The 18,510-nt window shown below is 47.1% G+C and overlaps 1 long non-coding RNA gene across 1 annotated transcript; it reads left to right on the top strand.

Moving 5' to 3' along the window:
* The first annotated feature begins 228 nt into the window (after positions 1-228).
* Positions 229-15,377, top strand: LOC308351330. Its single transcript, XR_013967575.1, has 5 exons — positions 229-462; positions 4,741-4,800; positions 5,211-5,325; positions 9,750-10,038; positions 13,717-15,377. It is a non-coding gene; the product is annotated as an uncharacterized lncRNA (long non-coding RNA).
* The last annotated feature ends 3,133 nt before the right edge of the window (positions 15,378-18,510 follow it).

Raw genomic sequence — 18,510 nt, 5'->3', positions numbered from 1 at the left:
TCAGAGAGCTGGGTGCGGGCCTGCGATTGGTTGGCGGCTCCAGGGGCGGGTCCGGACCTTCCGCCTTCGATTTAAAAATTTGGCGCGGAAAGTCGGACCGTGGCCGGCACCGCCCCTTAGCTGCGCGGGGCTTGAGCGCGGGCAAACCCGCGCCCGGAACCACGGTATCCCCGCCCCTCCCCCTCGCTCGCCCCCTCCCCTCTGCGCGGGAGCTCAGCTCCTCCCTCCACGGCCCCCGGCGGAGCGAGAGGCGGGAAACGGCCGTCTCCGCCGCTGCCCTCCGAGCCCTCTCCCGGTGCCGGGCGGGCTGGGCGCCGCATCCCTCTGCGTCCCGCTGACCTGTCAGTTCACCTCACGGTTGGAGCCGGCGGGGGCTGAGCGGGGACTCTTCGGCGCCCCTTCCCCGCTCCGGTCCGGGAGCCCGCGTGTCGGGCCGTCAGTCGGTCCTCACGCCTCGCCGAGGTGGGTGCCGCGGAGGGAAACGCCGGGACCGGGACTGGCGGGCCGGCGGGCGGGCAGAGGGAGCGTGACCGTCCAGGAGCAGCCAAGCCCCCGATTTGAAATTAACCCGCTCCCGGCGCGAGCCGATCCCGCGGGCTGGGAGGGCCGCTCCCCTCCCCCACGCCCGCTCTTCCCGGCCCCGGACCCCGCGCGCCAATCGGAGCCTCCAGACAGGAGGCGGCGGCGAATCAGGGTGTAGGTACCGCCCTCCGGTCCCGCCTCCACGACAGAGTTGGGGGAAAAGTTCAGCAACTTTTTTTTTTCCCTTTTATTCCCGAACACCCCCCTCCCCTTGCTAAAGTTGGAGAATGAAGTTTGGCCCTCCCGGAGCATGGGGGCTGAGACGCGGGCGCTCTGCGATTCCCAGGCTGGCCGTCCCACTCCCTGCCCAGCTCTGGATCCGCTCACCTGCCCTCCGGACCCCAGCCGGGACCATTCCCCCTTGCATTTCTGGCATGCATCATTGTGCTGCCCACCACCTGCCCCGTGGCTTCTAGAAACTGGTGTGCAGAGGGAGAAGCTTGGCTAACTGGTGCCCAAACTCGATGGGCGTGAGGCCTCGGCCGAGACGTGAGAACTCAGGTGTGGGAGGAGGTGTAGGAAGGTTGAAAACCCGCCAGGCGTGTTCTGGGCGCCTGTCGTCTTCCCTCTCGTGATCTCCCACCCGCTCCTCCCTTTCCCCTCCCTTGTCGTGTTCCCTCGCTTTCCCCTCTTTTTCCGGTTTCCGAGCCTCGGACAGCTTCAGCATGGAATATTGTAGAGTTCTAGATTAATAGCAGGATTGGGAGACGCTCTAGTCCAAAGCCCTCGTTTTGTAGACAGGGAAACCGAGGCCCGGGGCGGTAGAGCTGCCTTGCCTGTGCCTGGATTGTGTGCGCCGGTGTTGGCTCGCCCCGCGGTTCTCTGCCTTAAAGCGTTTCCCCTTTTCTGGGGACCTGCGCTGGAGTTGCGGTACAGCGTGTATTGCCCAACCGCGCCTAGATCAGGGCGCCCATCTCCCGACGGTTTGGTGTGAGTTCTTCCCCCTCTTTTGTATTCTCGCCTCTCTAAGTTCCGGCAAGGCCCTTGTCCACGATCTCCCAGGCTCACTCATGTGTCAGTGAATCACCAGGGCTGACTTGCAGCGCGGGACATTCCCATAGTCCCGAGAAAGTTGTTTAAAGGCGGGGATGTTGTGATCCAGAGGCTGGGGTCGCAGTGCTGCAGCGACCGACCGTAGGGTCGGGGGCCCGCGTTGTGAACTGTGGATTGCGATCCTGGGGTGCGTAGGGGCTGTGGTGCCCCTGTCCGCCCCTTGCCGCCAGCCGGGGCGGGGGGGCACGGGCCGCATCTACTTCAGGCAGGTGTTGCTCAGGAGGGCACGTCTACCTGAAAGCCCACCTTTCGGGGTTCTGTGCAGAAAGTCTCAGATTTAAACTAAAGCGGAGGTCATTGGGCAGAAGTCACCACCGACAGCACTAAGCAGCTGGTTCTTCTTGAGCCCGGGTACACCTTTTCTGGACAAAGGTGTGCTTACACGTGCATCAGCAGAAGGGGGCCAATGGTGTTTCTGCTTTTGCCACTATCCGTTTCAGATTGTTGCCCCCTCTCTCCACTCCCCATCCCCAGCACTTATAGGAGTGCTCCTGCTCTCCTGTCTTCAGAGGCAGTGACTCACGGGTTTACATCTCTATATGGCCACTGATGCCCCAGGTGTCTGAGTGCCAAGGACCTGTAAGGCAAACGGTGCAAGGAGCAGCCACCTCTGGTGACCCTGCGCAGAGGGCATCTCATTTAATACTCAGCAAAGGTGTTCACCAGGGGTCAGGGAAGTGAAGAAGAGCATTTTAACAGAACGGTCCCTAAGTGGCAGGGCTCAGATTGGAAGCCAATCTGTTTACTCCTAAGGGCTTTCCACTGGAAGCTATGTTCTTCATTCAGGTCTGTAAGTTTCCACCCCTCCTGGTACCCCAGCATAAGCAAATAGTTGGAAAAGTGGGATGTAGTAATTCTTGTTTGAATGACTATTGTCATATCTTATTGAAGCATGTGAAATTAAAATCCAAGTCACTGACTGACGAAAAGTAGCTCTACTAAAAAAAAAAAAAGAAAGAAAAAAAGTAGCTCTACTAAGATTGAAATGAACTAGTTTTAAAGTTGTAACAGATCATTTATGTAAATGTAATGAAAAAGCAAGCTAAGGCATTTCCACTCGGCACTGTCTCATGTTGATGTGAAATTCGGCACAAATATAAAGGGAAGCTATAAGACCACTGAAAACTTTAATGTTTCCTGCATAGCTCAGAAGGAAGGAGGAGGGGACAGACAGGTTTGAAATCTTTGTTGTTACTTTCCCATCCAACATATTTTCCATTTACTAGTTATAAAATCCAAGGGAATATTCATTCATTCATTTTTTTCAGGTTCACCATGTTGTGTAATCTGTGTCTCACTGAAGTTAGACCAGTTTTTCAACTCTACGCTTATGGTTTGCACAACTTGGAGGGTGAAGTGTTGTGTAATATGTCAAGCACTAAAGATGGAGAAAAGAAGTAAGGGGGAGAGATGAGTGTCATCTAAGGTGTCTAGATTCAAAGGACACATTCAGGATTTGGGAATCCTGTTTTTTCATCATCACCAGAGCCTCGAAGGGGGTGGTGGGGGGAGGGGTGTGAAAAGAACAGCTCCCCGCCCCCAACCAGGCGGGCCCAGGGCTAGAAAGGGAGGTGCTCTATCTCTTGGGCTCTTAGACCTTTTTTTGTCTTGCTGCCCCACCTCCCAAGTTCGACCAGGTGGGGCAATGCAGCGTTGGGCTTTTTCGGCAACATGAGTGGGCATAGCCACCGCAAAACAGCTGTCTAGAGCTTAAATCGGCACAAATCCCCATGTGCTGGCTTAGGTCACAGCTGCTCACTACCAGATCTCAGTCCTCTCAGGTTCTTTTAACTAGTTATTTACTCTGCCCGCAAATGAATTGTGCTGGGTCCAATCTGGGCAGGGTTTAAGGCGGGTGGGTGGAAGGGATGCAGGAGGTGGGACAGCCTGGAGCTGGCTTGTGCCCACTGTGGAGCTAGATTTGGTCAGAGCCTGCTGGCAGTGGTAGGCAGCTGGGTAAGAAGTCCCCTTCAGCTCTCCTTGACTTCCTTTGGGAAACCTCAAGCAACGAGCCCCGGATGGATATTTGCAGCCCTGGACTCAGCTGCAGCAGCAACAGTTGTTGCCATGTATCGAGCAGTTATGGCATCTAAATTTTTTAAATGCTTTGGGGATAACTGAACACCAAATACCCTTTTATAGAATTCAAGTCTGAGTTCTGTCCTCATTGTATTACTGTATCATCTGATCTTAAAATTGACATAGAGCTAACGATCATGTAGTCTCAGTGCTTATTTGTAGATTGGAAGAACCCCTTTTCCTCCAGGTTCTAGAACATTAAAATATATATATATTAATATATATATAATACATATATTTAATGTTTTAATATATATATTATATATATAATATATATATACACCAAAACAAAGTATATATACAGATTCCTGGGAGTTGGGGGCAGGAATTTATTACATGAAAAAGTCCCAGTCAGTGGAGGAATCCCATAACCTCCCTGATCAGCAATTATTACCCTTTGTTTGAAGTCTGGTAATCAAGGGTAACTGTTCTGATCCCCTTCAGAGAGCAGATTTCTCAAGTCCTGTCTTGATCGCAGCCCTGTACATCTATCCCTGTTACAGACACTCCTCCTCTACCTCTGTGAGTTCCTGGAGAGCAGGGAAGGGGATTTCCTTATCTCTCTCTCCCCCAGGTGCCCAGCTGGGTGCCTGGCGCAGAGCAGGGGCTTGATAAATGTTGGTTCATTGAATAAGGCCCTAGTTTTGAGTGCCATCTCACCAAGCCCAGAAGATACCCTGCCTTTAACTTCTTTATCATTAGGGCCAAGTTCAATGCCTGACACCTAGTTGGTTCTTAGTGTTGGAAAAAATGAGCTCATAATTATCACACTTTAACATTTTTTTTTACTTTAGGGGCGCCTGGGTGTCTCAGTGGGTTGAAGCCTCCGCCTTCGGCTCAGGTTCCTCTCTGCTCAGCAGGGAGCCTGCTCCCCCCTCCCTACCTGCCTCTCTGCCTACTTGTGATCTCTGTCAAATAAATAAATTAAATTAAAAAAAAATTTTTTTTTTTTTACTTTAGCTAAATAGTATTTCTCTCCCCCACCCCCATACTCATGACTCTTTTTTCTCTATTCATTTACTAAAGCACAGTATCCTGAATGCCTACTATACTCCAAGCCCTGAATGAGGTGCTTTGTGTGTACAGGTGAGTGAAAGAGGCAAGGTCCTTGCCCTTTTGGAATTTACAGTCAAGCAGTAGGACAGTGTCTGGCACGAAGTGTTAGCTACTAGTACTACTACATTGTTGTTGTTGTTGTTACTATTTTATTTTTCTCCTGTGTATGAGACCTCTCTGCTACTCCTCAATTTAGCAAACATGACTTTTTCCTATGTTCTTCTTCTATTGTACTTATTTAGTTAGTTTTCTGCAGGTATCTTTCTTCCCTAAGAATGCACATTCTGTTCTTTCCTCCTTTCAGCCACATGTATGGGTCACTTGCTCTGAGCCCAGGGAGCGCTGGGCACCAGGCACAGGGCACAGTAGCTGCCCTCAGATCACAGCAGCAAGGCCTGCTGTTCACTTACCACTCTTCTTTCTCTCTTTCTCTTTTCCAGGGACGTGGCCTTCATTTGGAGAAGTTGCTTGCTTTTCTGATCCTGTCTAACTGCTGCTGCAGAATCCCAGGAGGAGGCCTGCTTTCTCCTGGAATGATCACTGAGGTCCGCTTAAGTAAGTCAGTTAAACCTTGGCCGGCTCGCTGTTGTGTCCGGGAGCAGCGAGCCCGGAAGACAGAAGCCTCCTGATCAGCCAAGGCAGGCTGGGTGAGGGGCACCCCCAACAGGGTTACAAGCAGTCACCGAGCCCTCCAGCATCCCACTTCTTCCCCTAGGAGGTGTCTTCTGCCTCCTTGGCACTTCTGAGTTCCCTGGAAGCTCCTGGTTTCCAGGATCTGGTCTGACCTAATGTAGCCCATGATACTGTGGTAGAATTCAGCTACCCACTGTGCAGCTTTATCACATAGTACAGAGATTGTTTAAGACATACGTAATTCATTTTGCTGGCAAAATACCTAGGATCTTCTGAAAAGAAAGAGATAGCTCCCCTCTCAGCTTTACCTGCAAAGGCTCAATAAAAACTCACAGTATTTTTCAGTGTGGAAAACGGTTGCAGTAATTGCATTAGAATCTGCCCACAAAACGAATAGTTTTACATGTGCTTCTTAAACAGTGCTAAACTTCATTCCTAACTCAATCTCTGAAATGAGAATCTGGAATTGTTTTTAAATTGGTTTGAATAATGCAAAATGATCCTTTTTTTTTTTTTAATTAAAAAAGGGAAAGATACTGGTTAACCAAAATTTTTAGGTATTCGTTACCTTGGTGTCATTGTGAAAATGTCCTATCTGTGTCATAGCCTCTGAGGGAAACTCAGGGTTGGGAGAAGGGAGAAGGAGAGTCATCTTCTAGTCTGTTATCTTCTTGGAACAAGGATAGGATGTGGATACAAGTCAGGCCTTTGGAGGGAAATAGGCCTTGGCTCAAAGTCACCTCATCATGATATCTGTGTGACCTTAGGTAAATTACTTAACCTCTCTGAGCCCTACATTCTCCTCCTCACTGAAATAGGGATCAAAATACCCAGCTTGAAGGGTTGCTATGGGAGTGAGATGGGATAATGGACATAAAGGACTAAGCATGACATTCACACATTAGGGTAAGTACTAAGTACTATTTACTATACATTGTTATAACCCAGACAAATCAATACTCATTTTTGTTTTTATTTTTTCTGATTGTAATCACTCTGGGTAAAGAGATTCCCAGGAGGCTGACCGTTGGGGCAGGAAATCATACCTCCTGACTGCCTGGGTCTGTATCCTCTGTCCCCTTCTGCTGCCTCCCTCCACCCCCTGCTACAGGGCAGCTGTGCTCAGTGCTTAGCTGTGGGGGCAGGTCTTTGGAAACCTGCAACCCACGGTCTGCCTTAGCTCTTTTTTGGACTGAATTTATAGAATGCTTGAGAAAAATACATTGAACGAGAAAAAAATCCTTTAAGATAACATACTCTTATCTCTTAGAAGAATTAGTAAGTGCATCATAATTTAAGGTTTCTTGTCTAGTTTTTTGGCTCTATTAGTACATATGTCCTCTCCTGTTCTCTGCTTCTGTACCTCTTCTCCCAGCACATATACATCCTAATTTCTCTAAGCATGGCCTGGGGCATAGAACTGGATTTGGTTAATACTGGCCGATTGGCTTAGAACCCGGGGACTCTGGTTCTAGCCCTGGCTGTGGTACCTGCCAGCTCTGTGACCTAGGGCAAGCCATGTCCCTCTCTGAACCTCAGATTCCTTTTCTGTGAAAGGGGCTGGAAATGCCAGTGACATAAAGACTTCATTGATGGTGTGGGACCAACGGAGGCAACAAATGTAAAACAAAAAAATGTTTGAAAACATTAATTGTTATTTGATTATAAGGAAATCTTTTTTTTTTTTAAAGATTTTATTTGTTTATTTGACAGGCAGAGATCACAAGTAGGCAGAGAGGCAGGCGGAGAGAGAGGAAGGGAAGCAGGCTCCCCGCTGAGCAGAGAGCCCGATGCGGGGCTTGATCCCGGGACCCCGGGATCGTGACCTGAGCCGAAAGCAGAGGCTTTAACCCGCTGAGCCACCCAGGCGCCCAAGGAAATTGTCTTTTTAATAGGATCCAATATCTTGCTAGCTTATGGATTTCCACCATAGGAACTGTCACGTGCTGTGTGATCGTAGACATGCCACACAGTTCCTGGGCTGCAGGCGTCTCCCCTGTGATTTGGGGGCGTGGGGGCGGGGGTGGCAGACTTGCTTCCTTGAATCTTCCAACGTGGTATGATTCAATGCTGACGCTGAGTCCCCCTTGGAAACCGGAAGAGGCACAGGCTTTGAGATCTGACGGGCGGACCAACAGACTACTTCACGGCTTGCTCTCTTTTTGTTTTTTGTTTTTTTAAATAGAGGGTCCTGGGTACTTTTGAAAACTTCACAGCAGTTTGGCTGAAGGGCAGTTTTGCTTGAAATAAGACATTAGCTGTGAGCAGAGCTCTGCCGTGAGAGAAAATGGATTAGACCTAGGTTTAGGCCTGTAATTTCCAAACTCCAGGGGGCCGTTTGACAGAACCAGGTTGCTTTGGCGCGGTGACTTTTTGTTGCCTTAATAACAGCGCTCCCTCTGAGAACTGGGGATGGTTTATGGGTCCCTTTGCCATTTTGCTGCTCTCGAGGTATGGCTCAAGCATTTCAGACAGGCCTGCCCCCGCCCCCGCCGGCCCCTGGCCCAGGGGCCTGCAGCTGTGTCAATAGGGCCTTTGAAGTTCACACACCGCAGCTGACTGGTCAGCAGCTCCTGGGATCTTCGCCACCACGTCTGTCACAGGAAATCAGGAAAGGTTTGTGGAAGCTGGTGTTGCCCGAGAGGCGTGAGAAGGAAAACGATGGGGTCCGTGATGAGAATATGGGAGGAATTTACCCAAATTCATGGTCCAGTTCCATTAGCAAGGATTCTTCCTCTCTGCTCCTTCCTCTTTCTCCCCGTGGCTCCATAGCCATACACTAAGCTGGTTTGTTTTTAACCCAACCCAGGCATGTGCCAACTGGTGCTTTCGGGGCTTTAACTCAGTGACAGTACGTTGTGATGTTGGTGGTTCTGCCAGATCTGGAAAGAGCTTCCAAATCATCAAAATGTGAATATTTGTTCAGGAGAATTCGAGTGCAGAGTATCATTAAATACTTTTGTATCCTTTGGGGGCCCTGGCATTCTTCCGTTTGGCATTGACTTTGTGCTCTCTTCGGGCGGGTACTTTGCAGGTGCTTGACGTTTTCATCACATTATTCTCTTTCTTAATCTTCCCATCCGTGAGAAGTATGTTGTTTTTATCCCTATTTTGCAAATGAGAAAAGCTCTGGGAGGTTAAAACTGGCTGAGAATAATGCAGCTAGCAAATAGCATAGCAGGTATCCTTAACTGCTCTGCTCTTAAGCCCATGTTCTGAACTTCTGCTCTGTGCAACTGGGAATCAGAATCTTTTGCTGACCAGCAAGACTCCTATTCTGTCCATGCTACTTACATTCAAAACCATAACATCATCTCCTCCTCCTCTTTATCCTTGCTCTGTACATCCTCACTGAGTGAGCTCATAGGTCACTGAGTCCTGTCATTTGTCTTTCCCAATGTCCCTTGCCTTTCTTTTCATTCTCACCCCCGTTACAGCATGCTTGGACTGTTGCAGTAGCATCCTAGCTCACATTGTTACTAGTCTTTTCCTTGTCCATCCTTTCTGCTCACCTGCCACAGTCATCTTCCTTTCACCCCTCTTTGTCCTAAAATGTGTCATTTGAAATGTTCCAGGGATTTCTGTGGCTTACAGGATAAAATTAATACTCGGGGCTTGAAATTGAGACCCATCCCTCTACTTACCACCCCCAGCCACAAATGACCGCAAAGCTGATTTCCAACTTCACCTATCACTTCCGGCAATAACTTGATGTTGCCTTGGATCTTTTTTTTTTTAAGTGTTATCTTTTTTAAAGATTTATTTACATATTTTATATAAAAACACAAATATAGATATATTGATACAGATATAAAATATCACCTATGAATGTCATGACATGTTTCCTTCCAATGTTTTTTCAATTCATATTCACAGTTTTTAAAAAATTTTGGTTTTTATAATATAATACCTACTTGTCATTTATCCTCTCCATAAACATGCTTTCCTTTTTTTAAAAAAATTAACATATCATGTATTATTTGTTTCAGGGATAGAGGTCTGTGAGTCATCGGTCTTACACAATATACAGCGTTCACCACAACACACATCCTCCCCAATGTCTATCACTAAGCCACCCCATCCCTCCCACCCAGAGAGCAAGAGCGGGAGGGATAGAGGCAGAGGGAAATCCCGAGCAGCCTCCACACTGAGTGTGGAGCTGAGACAAGGCTCCATCCCACCACCCTGAGATCATGACCTGAGCTGAAACCAAGAGTTGGAGGCCCTATTGACTGTGCCACCCAGGTGCCCCTGCCTTGGATCTTCTGACTAAGCATCTTTGCACCTTCTGCCTAGAATGTTACACATTTCTTTTTTTTTAAAGATTTTATTTATTTGTTTGTCAGAGAGAGAACAGAAGCATGGAGAACTGCAGGCAGAACAGGCAGAGCAGGCAGCGGGAGAAGCAGGCTCCCTCCTGAGCAAGGAGCCCGAAGCGGGGCTCGATCCCAGGACCCTGGGATCATGACCTGAGCCGAAGGCAGATGCTTAACCCACTGAGCCACCCAGGTTTCCCTGTTACACATCTTTCTACTCCGTTTCCCCTCTGTTAAAATCTCATCCTGGCCTGTCTTCAATGAAGACTTCTCCGATTGCCTTGAAGGAGTAATGCACCCTGGAGCATTTTGTAGACACGTAAGTAGAACATGTCACACGTAACACTTCCTCTCTAATCCCAGTGTGATGGTGGGACACGTGCGTGCATGCGTGCGTGTGTGTGTTCCCTGCTATGGGCATTGTCATTAGTGTAGTGCCTTGTACATAGTGGGCCCTTACTTGGCTGAATAAGTGAATTAATGAAGAGGGGAAACTAAATGGGAAGAAATAAGCCACTTTTTGGGTGTGTACTAGGTACCAGACAGTGTTCTTAGTACTTTTACAGATAGGAAATCCTTTACTCCTTGCATGTACACCAAAAGATAGGTGATACTAGTGTCCCCGTGACAGAGATGAGGAAACCAGGGCCCAATGAGCTCAACTGATTTGTCAAAGAATTAATGATAGAACAGGATTCAAATTCAGAGTTTGTCTCCAGAACCTAGGTTCTCACCATGTCATTCTCCATGGACGTTCCTGACCCTGATAGGTTCATTCATGCAGAAGCTACCTCATGGACTTAAAGATTTGTCATGGGTGACAGGTTCAGGAGAGTCTGAGAATGGTAGGACCCAGGGTTCTTTTTCTAGGTCAGTACGCGAAGCCTTGCCCACTTCAGCAACGTGCATCGGGCCCGGCTGACGAGCCAATATCACCAGTCTCAGGTGCTGGAGTTCCCCAGGTGACAGGTGTGATGTAAAAATGAAGGACGTGTTTCGTGTTTTGGGAAACATGGTAACTTCATTACACGGTCGTCAACTATGGGGCCCGGGGCTCCTAGAACACGCCACCTTAGGCGTGAGATGATTACTTGGCTAATAATCCTGATCGGCCTCGTGCACATCCCCTGTGTTTATCACTCCTGTCTCATAATCAACTTCTATACTTTGCTCAACTTTACCATTCAATCTCGTGTACCAGAGTGACTGGAAGCCCATATTTATCTAATTTAGGGAACGTTCGCAGGTGCTGCAGTTAGGCTCTGGTGTGTGATCCACTTCCTTTGCTAATCGCATAATTCCTTTTGCATTTAATCGGCGGATGGCATCCTTTTTGCATGCGTATGTGTGTATCTCCGTGGTTTCCTGCTGGTGGGGAGCTGCATGTGAACTCGCCGGCTGAGGCACCTGTCATGACAGCACCAAGACCTTCGAGAGCTGGGAGGAACCACCTTCCTGGCTTACAGTTGAGGAAACAAGGCCTGAGAAAGTGAAGGGACTCCCGTCCAGCTAGCTCAGTCCTAGGAAGGCTTGAAGGCAGGGAAGGAGGAATGCGTCTGCAAAGGAGAGCCCCCCAAACCATTCCAGTGGAGAAATTCCATGAATAATTTGAGCCTGTCTTGACAGTTAGCATGGAACATGAGCCTGGTCAAGATGAGGCCAGGCCTAAAAGAAATCAAGTTTCTGGCAAGGAAGACTCTGGAGATATTCTGAGGTTATAGCCGTTTGTGATTGTTTTTCACCCCTGGGCTGCTTATTGCCAGCACGTGTTTTGTTGTAAGGAAGGCTGGCTAACCTCCTTTCCCTTCCTTCTGCTTCTTTTTGTAAGACTTTTTCATGCCTCTATAAAGCTAGACAAGAAGAGAGTGGATGATCCATCGAGGAATTAGGGATTAGCATAGAAAGAATCAGAATACTTGAGATGAATGGGGACCCAAAGGTATGGTCTACGAAGCTGGCTCTATGGGCTGTACCTAAAGTCACAGCATTGGTGGCAGGTGTGGGACACAAGTCTGTGTCTCTTTACTCAGAGTTCAGGTTTTTCTCATCACAGCACTCTGCTAAGGAAGGGACTAAGAGGATAAGGCGTGCAGTGACACCTCACACCTCCCTCCCTTGGCACCTTTACATGCTGCCTGGGAACGCTAAGCCAGGGGGGTAGGGATGCAGAGGCTCAGATCTTCATCTTGGCTGGGATGAAAGGGCTAGGGAAAAGGTTCTCCCTGTGGAGAGGGGTCACCCTGCTCCCCATCGTGGAGATTCTGAACTCAGAGAGGATTTAAGAGAACGCCATGGAACCCAACACATTTCTGGTCCAAAGTGGGCAATCTGCCAATATTTGCAGAATGAGCGTGTGCACTGGCTGGGGGATGGGGTGGGGAGGTTAGAAAGCTAAGAGGAGGCCAGCTATTGCTACCTGCAGTTTCTTTGCTGGGAAGGTAGAGGAAATCATGAGGGACTCATCACAGTGGACTGCCTGTCCTCACCTGCCTAGGAAGAAAGATCTGGTCGTTCCTGTGGGAGCACCAAGAATGATCAGGACTGGAAAGCAGAGTCCAGAGGTGTGCTCAGAAAGAGGAAGAGAGGGTGCCTGGGTGGCTTCATCAGCTGAGTGTCTGCCTTGGGCTCAAGTCGTGATCCCAGGGTACTGGGATCGAGTCTTGCATCAGGCTCCTTGCTCGGTGGGGAGTCTGCTTCTCCCTCTCCCTCTATCTCTCCCCCTCTGCCCATGCTCTCTCTCAAATAAATAAGTAAAATCTTAAAAAAAAAAAAAAAGGAGAATGGCCACTGACCACTGCCACATCTTCTGAACTGGGAAACCTTCCCACTGCTACTGGCCGCACTGGGAATGCCCCACTCTCTGAGCTCCCAGCGGCCACAGCACTGCAATCACTACCCTGGTGCCTGCCACCCTTTGTCAGATAGACCCCTTGTGTCTCCCAGCTCCTGCCACAGTGTCTAGGCAATAGTGGGTGCTCAGTGAATGTATATTGAATGAACGAATGCCCAGATTGTACACTGTTGAAATGTGCGGCTGTCATCAAGGTGGCAGGGAGAGAGAATGTATGGAATTGCCCGTACAGATGGGCCAGAACAGCAAGATCAAGGTTACCCAGTGCAAATGGAGCACAAAGTCTCCATTTGGTTTCGAAAGGTCGGTTGCCCAAACGAAGGGTGGTCTTTGGGGCACAGCCCAGATTTTAAGAAGCCAGCAGGTCTTGGTGGGCCAGAAGTGCCACGTGATTAAGACGGTGAAGTAACTGCTAAAATGGAAGCAATTCCATAAAGGGAAGCTGGATCCAGACCAAAGCAGACGACGGTTCCTGTAGTTTCTGAGCTCACTCAGGTCACATCTGGGGTATAAAGTTCATTTGGGGTTTTATTAACAGCAACACCCTTCTACATAGCGTTTTCCCAGGCATCACCTTATTACACTGTCCTAATGAGGTTTATATCCTTATATTCTGGCAAAGGCAAGCCATTGCGCTCAAGGTCACCTAGCTAGCGAGTGGCAGAGCCCAGCCTACTGACCCCTTGTCCACACTCTTTCCGCTGCAGGCCAGAGCCTTTTTGCAGGCCAGAGCCCCACTGTGCGACATCTAAAAGTAGGACCAGCGTGATGCTTGTCAAGGGCTGTCAACAGTGGACACGCTCAGATGGGCACCTTGCCCAACAGCAATGTCTCAGGAACCACCTTTCTTAACTCAGGAGGGCTTTGACAGGCCAGCTCACACCCGCAGGCGAGGGGACCTTGGCCTGTTTCAGAACTGGTACCAGATAGACCTCGAACATCATCTCACCTGTGAGTGAGCCCAGGAGAGGACAAATCTCCATCCTTAGCTCACCGGGTCCTGCAGAAAGGATTTGCGAGCCAGCCTGCAAAGGAGGAAGAGGACAGGGAAAAGAGTGACACCTGTCAGATGCCTATTAAGTGTCGGGCTCAAGACGTTTCACATATATTTGTTTCCTTTTATTTACATGGTGCCTGTTTCTACAGCCTCACCGCTCACCCTGGTCACCGTTTGACTCCTCCACCCCCTGCTGTTGGGTGTCATGATAATCCCTCACATTCATCTGGTCTCACCCAGTGGTTATCCTCTTTCCCAAGAAAGTCCATGAAGAAAGAAAGAAAGAAAGAAAAACCCTGCACGCTCTCACTTAAATATGGAATCTAAGGAAGTCAAACGTATAGAATCCACATTGGAGAACCATGGTTCATGGGCGCTGGGGGATGGGGGAAATGTTGGTCAAAGAGCACAAAGTTGCAGTAATGAAGGATGACTGTCTCTAGATCCCTAATGTGCAGCTGGAAATACACTAAGAGAGTGGAATGCAGGTGCTCTCATCACTAAAAGGTAACTATGTGAAGATGTGTATTAGTTTGACTACTAATCATTTTACTGTATTTTGGGATATCAAATCATTTTTATTAAAAACAAAACAAAGAGATGGGTAAGGCAGAGATTACTTGTTTGTTTCACACTGACGCTCAAGAACGCCCGTCTGTTCTTTTGTCTATCCATCCGTCCATCCTTTCATTCATTCTTTAACAAATATTTATTAACTTACTCCTCTGTTTTAGGAGATGTGAAATACATCAGGGAAGCAAAGATTTCTGGGAAACTCTTGGGACAGGTATAAACTTATACAAGAAAAGGGGGAGTAAAATTTGGGGCTTATAAATAGGGAGACCATGCTTTCACCTGAGAGGATGGTGGGATGTCATTGCAGACTGTGACCAGCAGGTGGCACTCTGGGTCCCAGGAGGCCCCTGGAGCTCTTTTCCGCCTTCACGCTTTCATTTTATATTCATTACTGTACTTAAAATCAAATTCTAAGTCATATCATTGAAAGACTGTGTTCAATTTGATTTTAATTCCATTTATTTGATGTTAATTGTTCCATGCTCTTCTAAAAATGTTCAAATTAAATCTGGTTGTGTCAGGGCTTTCTGGGTAAGTGAAAGCCTTGTCCAGAAATTTAGACTCCTAAATAAATGAGCATCTCTGGTGATTGGTAGTAGATCCTGAAGTCCTTTCATAAGAAATGCTCATCAAAAGTAAATGCTTCTGGGAAAATATCTGGACGGATACACTTTAAGATGTTGCTTGTGCAGTCTCCCAGTGGTACATGCAGACTTCTTTTTTTCTTTTAGATTTGTCCATACTTAATTCATTTTTAACAGTGAGCATGTATTAATATTACTTTTTTAGTTTTTCATGGGCGTATAACATACAAATGGAAAAGTGTGCAAATCTCAACCAAATAGTTTGGATTCATGTATTTATACATGTGTGTAACCTTCACCAAGATTAAGATCTACATTACCAAAACCCCAAAAAGTCCCCTGATGTCTCTTCTTAGTTACCCTCGATCCCCCCCAGGAATCATTATTCTGTCCCCACAGGTTGGTTTTGCCTATTTTGGGACTTCATTTTTACGGAGTTAGACAGGATCTCCTTTCTATCTGGACTCCTGTTCAATATCATTTATTTAAGTCGATGTGTATAAATACCCCCAAGCTCACTGGTTGGGTTGTTGTGTGTAGCAGAAACCCGTTCTTTTTCACTGAGGTGTAGTATTCCATCATGTGAATGTATTACAGGTATGTTTCTATAATCAGAAAAGATTCAATAAAAATAATCAAATATAGACATGAAAACTGCTTTTTTTGCTGGAGATGAAGGAGGTATTTCAACTTCAAGCTGATCTTCAGAGTACGTGGATTTGGACAGCAGGAGCTGGCTTGGCCACAGAAGCACAGGGTCTTTGAGAGAGAATGAGGAGTCAGCCAATTTTGGACAGGCTGGTGGTGACTCTCCTACTAGTGGTGTGCCCCAGGGACAAGCTTTTTAAGTCAGCGTGCTCTCACTGAGCCCCAGTTTCCTTGTCTATAAATGTGTAGCATTATCAGACTGAGAAGAAAAAAAAAAAGAAAGAAAAAACTCAGAGCAACTAGTTAAATTTAAATTTCAGATAACAATGAATAATTTCTCAATATAAATATGTCCTGAATATTGCATGGGACACACGGATCTTGAAGAATTGCTCATTGTTCATTTGCAATTCAAATATAACTGTGTTTTAACTGGCAACCCTAGAAAGAGTTGTAATAATAATCCCTACTTACAAGATAACACAGTTGTTTGTGAGAAACTGTTCATCATAGGCAGAAGAGTACATACAAATGGAAGAGACCAGAAAGAGTCAGAAAGGCAGAGAGGAGGCCCCTATGTTTGGCACTGGATCTGTAAGCCCGCAGCAGGATGGGAGCTGGCCTCTCTCTCCCACCACCAGCCCCCCTAGGGCCCAGCTTGATGCCTGACTCACAGAAGGAGACACATAAACATTATCTGGGGTATTGCTGACTGGATTTGATTTCCAGCTCCTGCACGTACTTGATTTTGACCTGAGGTAAGCTATCTTTTACCACTCTGTGGTTCTGTGCTCTTATTGCAATCATTCAACACATCCTTCAGGGAGCCTGACTCTGCCAGGTACCAGGGAGAAAGCCGATGAACTGAGAGGTTTGTGCCCTTCTGGACTTGGTCTTACAAAAAGAGAAGAGAAAAACTGGTAAACAGACAGACAACTTTCGATGGTGGTGGACTGAAACAGGGCATGGTGACGGGAAGGGTCAGAGGTGCTATCGGGATGAGGTGGTCGGGGAGAGCCATTCTGAGGAAGTGATGCTGAGTAGAGACCCCAAGGCTGACGAGGAGTCAGCCTGGTGAGGAACCCAGGGAAGGGGTGTCCTGGCCAGAGGGAAAAGTAGGTTTTCTTATCTGAAGACAAGGTGGGGGTGGGGGAGGGGGTCAGAAAACTAACCCCCACCTCCCTGAACTTTAAGGGGTCAAATCAATGGAAAGTTGATTTGTGAAATTATCAAGTTCCCTGCAGGTGAAAGAGATTATGAACTTTTCTCATGGAGCCTCAACGCCAGTCCCCAGACCACCTAGAGTCAGGAATACCCAACTCTTTGGGGGGTAGTACAGAGCTATTCTAGAGTCTGATCTGGACTGAAGTGTTTCTACCAGGCTGTGTGAGACAAGTACAAATGCTGCAAGTGTTTGAAAATTCTGATATTGGCATGACATCTAAGCACATATGGTATTTTCTAATTTTTTTCCCATTTTATTATTCTGTTATCACCCATCTGGCCCTTCCCCACCAGGTAGCTTGAGAAGCATTGGCATAGAAGCTATAGAATCAGAAAAATCTGGGATTTAATGTGACTCAATCTCTTTCTACCTGGTTGACCTTGATTATATTGTAAAATCTCCCTGTGCCTTGGTGCCTTCATCAATAAAATGGGCATAACCTATCTTCTTTATCCATTCATCTGTTGAGGACATCTGGGCTCTTTCCGTAGTTTGGTTATTGTGGACATTGCTGCTATGAATATTCGGGTGCACGTGCCCCTTTGGATCACTATGTTTGTATCCTTTGGATAAAGACCTAGTAGTGTAATTGCTGTGTTGTAGAGTAGCTCTATTTTTAAGTTTTGGAGGAAGCTCCATACTGTTTTCCAGAGTGGCTGCACCAGCTTGCATTCCCACCAACAGTGTAGGAGGGTTGGTTCCCCTTTCTCCGCATCCTCGCCAACACCTGTCGTTTCCTGAGTTGTTAATTTTAGCCATTCTGACTGGTGTGAGGTGGTATCTCACTGTGGATTTGTATTTCCCTAATGCTGAGTGATGTTGAGCATTTTTTCATGTGTCTGTTAGCCATCTGTATGTCTTCTTTGGAGCAATGTCTGTTCATGTCTTCTGCCCATTTCTTGTCTGGATTTTTTGTATTTTGGGTGTTGAGTTTGGTAAGTTCTTCATAGATTTTGGATACTAGCCCTTTATCTGATATGTCATTTGTGAATATCTTCTCCCTTTCTGTAGGTTGCCTTTTTAGTTGTATTGATTGTTTGCTGTGCAAAAGCTTTTTATCCTGATAAAGTCCCAATAGTTCATTTTTGCTTTTGTTTTCCTTGCCTTTGGAGACATGTCTAGCAAGAAGTTGCTGCAGCCGAGGTCAAAGAGGTTGCTTTACTCAGCCATCAAAAAGAATGAAACCTTGCTATTTGCTACAATGTGGATGGAACTAGAGGGTACTATGCTAAGTGAAATAAGTCGTTCAGAGAAAGACAAATACCACATGATTTCACTCATGTGGAATTTAAGAAACAAAACAGATGAACATAGTGGAAGGGAAGGAAAAATAAAATAAGATAAAAACAGAGAGGGAGGCAACTCATAAGAGACTGTTAACTCTAGGAAACAAACTGAGGGTTGCTGGAGGGGAGATGGGAGGGGGATGGGGTAACTGGGTGATGGGCATTAAGGGGGGCACTTGATATAATGAGCACTGGGTGTTTTATGCAACTGATGAATCACTAAATCCTACCTGTAAAGTTAGTAATACATGATATGTTAACTAAATTGAATTTCAATGAAAATTTTAAAAAATGGGCTACCTGTGTGGTACAATTGGCCGTCATGCCTGTTCCCAGGGAGGTGGAACAAGGTAATGCCCTGCCTTGTTTCGGTTACACCATGAACAAGCATCCTTTTGCAGTCTACTTAGGGCTCTGTGTTTTGCACTTTTGTATTTCTTGTTGCTGATTTTCCTGCTTAAAATGTGTCTTCAGTAAGTGGTGTTGGGAAAACTGGACAGCCACATACCAAAGAATGAAACTAGACCACTTGCTTACACCATACACGAGAATGAACTCAAAATGGGTGAAGACCTGAATGTAAGACCTGAACCCATTAAACCCTTAGAAGAAAACACAGGTGGT

This window comes from Martes martes, assembly GCF_963455335.1.
Source record: "Martes martes genome assembly, chromosome: 10".
In the NCBI taxonomy this organism is placed as follows: domain Eukaryota; kingdom Metazoa; phylum Chordata; class Mammalia; order Carnivora; family Mustelidae; genus Martes; species Martes martes.
This window is presented reverse-complemented; position numbering and strand designations above follow the sequence as displayed.